This window comes from Notamacropus eugenii, chromosome 5, assembly GCF_028372415.1.
Source record: "Notamacropus eugenii isolate mMacEug1 chromosome 5, mMacEug1.pri_v2, whole genome shotgun sequence".
In the NCBI taxonomy this organism is placed as follows: Eukaryota; Metazoa; Chordata; class Mammalia; order Diprotodontia; family Macropodidae; genus Notamacropus; species Notamacropus eugenii.
In genome coordinates, this window is record NC_092876.1 from 335,339,359 (window position 1) to 335,347,553 (window position 8,195).

Genomic DNA, 8,195 nt, shown 5'->3' on the forward strand with positions numbered 1-8,195 from the left:
TGACCATTTTATGGGACATGACTAAATGAATTGGGGCATGTAATATAATGGAATGCAAGCATAAGAAATGAAGAATCAAAACATCAAAGAAATAGAAAGGCTCCTCTTGCATTGATGTAGAGTCAAGAAAGATCACAAAAAATAAGAAATACCAAAACTTCAGCAAGGTAAATGGAAAGACCAAAAAAACAAAACAAAACAAAAAACTCAACACTGTGTGATCTTGGTCATGGGAAATAGGTGTCTCTATGACCTTTCTATGGAGGAAAGGGAAGCAGACTTTCACAGTTAGTTCTCTGGTTAAGATTCAACTGGCTCATTTCCTCATGTCTCTCCTCACTTTTTGGGAATCCGAGAATCAAGCCTCTTCCTGCATTAAATTATAATAAGCTTATTCACTTGAAAGACAATTTGAAATTCAGTATGTCAATCAATCCTTGGGGTCTCTTTACCCTCATAGTTTCAACTCTGTCACTAACTAGCTCTCTGACCTTGGACTAGTTCCTTAACCTCATCCAGTCTCATTTTCCTCATTTGTAAAATTACTAAATTGAATGAGATGATCATCTCTGAGGTACCTTTCAAAATCACAGGTACTAGGATTCCTAAGGACTCCCAGTAAATCAGATAAACCTATTGTATTTTCTAGGTGCATTCTGTTGTTTAGCAGCACTGACTCCCACAAGATTCTAGGGATTAAGAGTAGGGTATGAATATGACCGTTCTGTATAGCAGTGAGGACCACTACCCTAACTGAGAGAAGAATGTAAGGGAGTGGTGGGAAACAAGGCTGGCTGGTTAGGGGAAGGATCAGTTATAGAGAGTTCAGGTGGTATGTTGGAAGGAAATGGGCATCTGTCAAAAGTATTTGAGTGAGGAGGGTGAAGGAGAGGAGGAATGAATACAGTGTTTTCTTTAGGTTCCTTCCCATCTATTAGGGAAAAAACCTGTATCTCTTTTCTCAATTATTTCCTATTGGGAGCAAACAGGGTAGCTACTTAAACCACTAAGGGACAAATCGGCCATTCCCTTTCCAAGACTGTTGAGGACAAACTTTGGCTTAGGAGACAACAGGTAAGTATAGAAGAAGGTTCCAAAGGTTAACATTTGCTCCAGAAGTTAATGATTAGCCCAAGGCTTACCATACCCAAAGCCAACAGGAAAAAGGGGAGAGGTCTGTGACCTCAGTAATGGAGTTGACCCTGGAAAACTTTCCACATGAAAGAAGAGAGGTCATTTTTCATAGTAAGCTTTGCTAGAGAACACCAGTACTCTGTAGTGGCTTGTTTGTAGCCTGTAGTGGCCTGATACAGTATGAGGAGGATTGCTGGTTTTCAGGACAAGTAGTGGCATAAAGGTTGAAAGACAAGACCCAGACCATAGTTCAGGGACTTCTTAGGAGGGACAGTCGCAGGCAAAATTGTGAAATCGACTTTTAGTGTTAGAGTTGGAAAGGACTTTAGATCATCTGATGCAGTCCATCCTCCTAGTTTTGTTTTGTACACATTCAGCTTTACTTAATATTTCATTCAACAAATATTTCATATTTTTGTGCTTTCTTTTAATCTAATTTTTTTCAACTAACAAAAGCTTATTTTCCCTCTCTCCAACCTCCCCATTGGAAAAGAAAAACCAAAACCCTTGTGAAAATATGCATAATCAAACAAAATAAATTCTCATAGTGGCCATGAAAAAAAGCCTCTTTCTGTACTCTGTCAGGAGGTGGCCAGCATGTTTCATCATCAGTCATTTGGAATCCTAGCTGGCCGTTGTGTTGGTCTGAGTTCTCAAATCTTCTAGTTATTTGTCTTTATGATGTTGCTGTTAATTACATAAATTGCTTTCCTAATTCTTGTCACTTCACTCTTGATCAGTATATAGATATATATAGATATAAATATGTGTGTATGTGTTTATATATACATATGTCTTCTCAGATTACTCTAAAACTATCTCTTTGGTCATTTTTTACAGTACAATTTCATTCTATTACCTACCACCCCCATTATTTGTTCAGTCATGCCCCAATCATTGGTTATTCTCTTAATTTCCTTGGGGTTTTTTAACCACAAAAAAGAGCTGATACATATGTTACATATGTAACCTTTCCCCCTTTCCTTGACCTATTGGGGAGCATCCCTCTTATTTTATACAAGAAAATCTCAATGGAGGTAAAGTGACTTGTCCAACGTCATACAGTTAGGTATACCCAAGACTAGAACCCCAAAGCCTTTTGACTCCTAGCCTAGGACTAAAATAAAACCCTTCCTTCTCTACCTTTTTTTTAAACATCCTTTCCTTTCCCACATCCTCCTGGTTCCTACTGCAGACAAGCCATGCTGCCCCTTCAAAGTCCCGCTTCTTAAGTACCCTATAATCTGGATATTTTCTAAGGCCCCAGTCCCATCAAACTATTCTCTCAGTGAACTGTTAGGTAGCTGCCAGACCAAGGACAAATGAGTTCTAAGAGTTAATGTTGTATTTTGTAGTGCAAGAGAATGACAAATATAGGAATGTATCACAGGGAAAAGCCTGTGGTGAAATTATTTGGGGGCAGTCATTTTTTTGTGCCTCTCAAAAAATGCCACAAAATCAATCCTATCACCAGGATATGAAGATCCCACCATGTATTGTACATCTCACAACTGACTTCTTTCTACAATAAGGTACAATGAAAGACCCCTGGACTGAGGAGGCCAGACTGGGAGTCAAGAGAATTTTAACCACAGTTCTGCTGCTAACTCAGTGTCTGACCCTGGTCAAGTCACTTGTCTTGAGTGTAATGGTTTCCTCTTCTAAAAAACAAGGAAAGTTGGCCTAGGCAATCTAACGTACCTTCTATGATTTCTCTATGACCCAGTGAATGTCACCTGTACTTCCATCATAAGGAAACTGATGGAATTTTTCCTGCTCTGGACATCAGTAGATAGAAACTAACCTTTCTGTCCTCTGCCATTACCCTACCCCTGAGGCAGGCCCTCATCACTTCACACCTAGGCTGTTGCAGTAGCCTGCTGGTGGGTCTGTCTGCCTCCAGGTAGTCTAGTCCATCATCCAGACCATCTATAACACACAGATCTGACTATGTCATCCCCACACCCCATTCAATGAATTCTAGTGGCTCCCAATTACCTCCAGGACCCAATTTAAAGTCCTTCACAATCTGGTTTCTCCTTACCTTACTAGTCTTACATTTTACTCCCCTTTACACACTGTATGATCCAGCTTCTACAAGGCTTATTTGCTGGTCCTTGCATATAACACTTCACACTTTTTCACTGGACATTGTTGCATGTGAGAACAAACCCCAAAATCTCAAATGGGTTTAGGAAGAAATTTATTAGGTCATTTGGTAGAGGAGAGTGATCTGGAAAGGAGGTATGGCTCCCTCTCCCCAGGTCCTGAAAAGTTTACATTATATAGGATTTTGACTCGTGAGTCACACACTAATGACACATACTTTGGTTCAGCAAATGCACCTAGAGGGCAAGTTGAAAGCAAAGTAAATTGAGATGAATATGAGTACATGTGAAAAAAAATTGGACAAAGCCCAAACACAAACTTGAGTGGACCCAAAACAAGTCCTGGTTGTGGTAACTCAAAGCAAGAATGTTTGGGTTACATCACCAGGGGAATTACTAAACAAACTGTGACATATGATTGCGATGAAATATTATTGTACTATAAGAAATGACAAGCAGGATGATTTCAGAAAAACCTGGAAAAGCTTACATGAACTGATGCAAAATGAAGTGAGCAGAACCAGGAGAACACTGTACATAGTAATAGCAATACTGCATGATGAAGAACTGTGAATGATTTAGCTATTCTCAGCTATACAATGATCTAAGATAATCCGAAAGAACTAATGATGAAGCATATTATCCATCTCCAGAGAAAGAACTGATATTGTCTGAATACAGATTAAAGTATGCTATTTTTCACTTTCATTCTTTTTTTATCTAGGTCTTCTTATACAAAATGACTAATATGGAAATGCTTTACATGATTGCACATGCATAACCTGTATCTGATTGCTTACTATCTCAAGGAAGAGAAAGGGGTGAAAGGAAGGGAAGGAAGGATAGAATTTGGAACTTGAAACTTTAAAACCAAATGTTAAAAAATTGTTTAACATGTAATTGGGGAAAGGATTAAATACATATTGTTTTATTTTTTAAAGTAAATAATTTAATTCTTCTTCTCCCAGCCACTCCATTAAAAAAATAAAAGAAAAATAATTCCTTGTAACAAATATGAAAAGTAAAGCAAAATAAATTCCCTCATACGTTAAAAAATTGATTTCATTCTGCACCCTGAATCATTATCTCTGCATTAGGAAGTGAGTAGCATGCTTCATCATTGGTCCTTTGGAACCATGAAGGTCACTCTATTGATCATAGTTCTTACAACTTGCAAAGATGTTTGTCTTTACAGTTTTCTCTTGTTTTTCCTAGTTTTATTCATTTCACTCTCCACAGTTTACAGAAGTCTTCAAGGGTTTCTGTTTTTGTAATATTGAGATTATAATATAAATTATTCTTCTGACTGCTTTCTTCCCCCTCAATCATTTCATAAATGTTTTTTCTACATCTCTTTGAAGTCCTCTATTTCCTCATTTTTTTTTATTTTTTAAAAGTATTTTACTTTTTTTCCAAATTACATGTTATCAACTTACAGAGTTCAATCTGAGACAGCCAAACAGGATTAGGTTGTATCAGTGTTGATTTCTCTCAAAGCAGGCACCATGCATGTGTCCAATGCATGGCAGCTGATGTTTGGAATGGATCTCATTTTGGGATTAGGGTGCTTGTTTGTTTGTATTTTTAATGTAATTGGATTCAGAATCTGAGGGAACCCAAAAGATCTTGTAACCTTCTTGAACATTCCTAAAAGAGTTAGAGCCCAGGCGATATTCTGGGCACAAACAACCTCTAACATATTGCTGTCCTTCTTGTCATTGGTCCTTTGTTTAGGGTACTGATGACATCACAATGTAATGGATGATGTCTCAATTTGCACTTGAATTGGATTTAAGTGAGGCAGAGGCTCTGGAATCACATAAAGTTGGATTTAAGCATCATAATAATTGAGATGTTTTCCAAGCAATATAGTAAAACATTCTTTCCACACAGCCCTCCTTACCTGGACTACTCTCTCTTTTGACTTCCATTTCGTACCTTCCTCAGCTTGCTTCAAGATTCATCTCAAATCCCATCTTCTGCTGGAGTTTCCTTGGCACCCCCACCCCACTCCCCAACTACTGGTGCCTTCTTTCTGGGATTACCATCCATCTACTTTGGGCTTAAACTACATTTGAGCTGTGAGGGGGTAAGGTCAGGAGATCTCTAAAGTTTTCTTATATTTTTCAATTGATTGATTGAGACAGGCTTTGGGTCAGTAAATACTTAAGCTTGTGTGTCAGTTATTTATGTGTGGTCTCCCTCACTAGAATGTGAGCTTCTTGAGAGAAGGAAATGGGTTGTTTTTAATTAGCTTTGTCTTTGCTTGTTGTCTCCAATGCCTCGACACTAGTTAGAGCTTAATAAATGCTTATTGACTATTGACGGAATTCATCCTGAACCTAGGATTGATTGTGCTCCAGAGAAAAACAGAATTTATATCCTTAGTACTGGGGACATGAGACTAAGGGTTTTGATTTAGGTTTGGGGCAGAAATAGACTAGGAACAGAATTTCACCATCTAAGAGAGCCAAGCAAAAGGAAGACCTAGATTGCTAAAGGGTTGTTTTCTAAATATAGCATGTACATGCAATTTGCCTTCTTGGGTAATTTTTTTAAAAAATGGAATCCTCATGATAGTATATTAATTTCATGCTTTCTTCATAGTTATATATTTGTGGTGTTGCTGAGCACTTGATAAATTAGGAAAAAACCAGCGAGGGCTAATGGCTGTGCGGTAGTTTAAGCCGGAAGTAGATAGATGATAATCCCAGAAAGAAGGTACCAGCAGAATAAGAAGGAGATTCCACGTTCCAACCCCACCACCACCACCTCCATCCCAAGTCCCAGCTCTCTCCTTAAAGCTTTCTATGGCAGCAGCAGTAGTGACTGTCAGCCTACTGCTTTTTTGCAGGACCTGGGGATGGGAACGTCTAGGCCATGGCTTTCTATGTTTTGATTTCCACCTACTCATGTGGAGCCTGGAGAGTTGGCTGTTGTGAAACAGAATGAGAACTCAGGAGTTCAGTCCTATATGTAACTGGGCCAATAACTAATTACATGAAGCAAAAGACCCTTCCCCTCTCTGGGCTTCTGCTCTCCTCTGGCCTGGGAGGGGGTGAGACCAGGTGATCCCTATGGTCCCCTCTGCTCTAATGCAAATATTTGCCCATTGATTGAGACAGGCTTTAGGTCAGTAAGTGTTTGACATGCTTTGGCATGCGGCATCAGCATAACGTATTCTCCTGCTTCCCCAGCTCAATCAAATTGGAAAAATAAGGCTATTTCTGTGGCTTCTATTAGAGCTGTGTCCTACCTGAAGACACATTAAGGTTTCTTGTTTCAACTGCTCTCTTCTCAAAGGGGGAAGTCCATTTTTATCTCTTCTACAGGGTTTCCAGGGATTCCATGATTCTAAAATCAGAGATGAATGAGATGCCTTGGAGTTATATGGTTAGTTAGAGGAAGAGCAAGTGACCAAGGCTGAGGATTACTTGTAGACCACCTAGCAGGGTCTCTCTACTAGACTCCTGGAGGGTGGAGGGGGTTGCTGTTGTTGTTCAGTTATATCTGACTAGTATGACCTCATTGAGAATTTTTTGGCACAGGTACTGGAGTTTTACAGATAAGGAAACTGAGGTAAACAGGGTTAAGTGACTTGCCCTAGATCACACAGCAAGTCAGTGTCTGAGGTCAGATTTGAACTCAGAAAGATTAGGCTTCTTGATGCTAGGTCTGATGCTCTATCTCTTGAGCCACCTAGCTGCTCCTTGGGAGATAGAATAACCAGGCTTTTTAGTAGGCATTGGGGAAAGGCAGAGTCAATATAATGAGCTCTTTTGTTTCCCCATCTGTTTGGGGAAAATGAATAGGGTGGGGCATTGAGAAGATATCCCTCTTTTCTTTGGAAAAATGGAAGCTCTTAGAAAGCAAATATGATTTGGGATATCCCCAGCACCTAACAGAACAGGTTGCTGCTGTGTTTATCCTTTGTTGCCAAAGAAGACCATGACATCAGAGAAATGGTGACGTGACTTGCACTTGACTTTGTTTTGACTTTGTGCAAGGTTACCAGCCTCACTTTCTTCTCCTGAGCCATCCCCAGTGATCCAGAAGAATATCTGGTCACTGGATCCAGATGGCTCAGGATGCAATGGGAGACCTTGGGCCCTTTAATTTAATTTAATTTAATGAGTGAAAGAAAAATAACTAAATCAAGCTTGGAGGGAAAGAACAACAGTTACTATTAATAATCACTCTTAAGTCAGGAGCGCCCAAAAAACAGCCCTGAAGTGGAGCTTGGGCAGGGACCTATTGTTGTGCAATCTATGGGCTTCAGAGTGCAGTAGGTTTAAGGTTTTAGGAGAGGAGAGGAGAGGAGAGGAGAGGAGAGGAGGGGATAGGAGGGGAGGGGAGGAGAGGAAGAAAGAAATCTAGCCAGTAAACCCCAAGTTAACTGGAAATCCACTGGCCATCCAAATTTACCTACCTTTGAAGAAGAGAAGAAAAGAGAGAGGAAGACAGACAGGAGAGGATGAGCTGAGTTACTGATCTAGCTAGGTCCCCATTCAGGCAGCAGAGTCTACTCACAGGTTGTGTTCATCCTTTGTTCTCAACAAAGACCATGACATCAGAGAAATGATCACATGACTTGCACTTGACTTTGTTTTGAGTGAGGGAGGGTTGTGCAAGATCATCAGCCTCACTTTCTCCTCCTGAACCATCTGGATCCAGTGACCAGATATTCATCAGGATGACTGGAGATGGCCCAGGATGCAATGGGAGACCTTGGCTTCTTTAGCTGAAGACCTATTCAAGTACTACCTAGCAGAACAGCACCTTTCACAGAGTATGTAGATACTTAGTAACTAGGCAAACCAACAAAAAGAGATGTGAAAAAACACTTGCCTTCACTCCTTTGTAGAGGGGGAAAGGCCCACAAGAACGGACTAAATGACTTCAAATTTGGGTAATATGTTGGTTCATTTTTATTGATTTTTTTTCCTTTTTAAA

At 39.8% G+C, this 8,195-nt stretch overlaps 1 protein-coding gene across 3 annotated transcripts in view; it reads right to left on the bottom strand.

The window, feature by feature from the left end:
* The window catches only part of LOC140506450 (lactotransferrin-like), a 69,015-nt gene extending 61,236 nt beyond the window's left edge, over nucleotides 1–7,779 (bottom strand). The window contains exons 1-2 of one of the 3 annotated variants that reach the window (XM_072613635.1): nucleotides 7,672–7,779; nucleotides 6,499–6,596 (exon numbers count right to left, since the gene is read on the bottom strand). The gene's annotated coding sequence lies outside the window, so the exon portion shown is untranslated. The remainder of the gene's footprint in view (nucleotides 1–6,498; nucleotides 6,597–7,671) is intronic. The other 2 variants (XM_072613636.1, XM_072613638.1) reach the window with 2 other exon arrangements.
* Nucleotides 7,780–8,195: the final 416 nt, after the last annotated feature.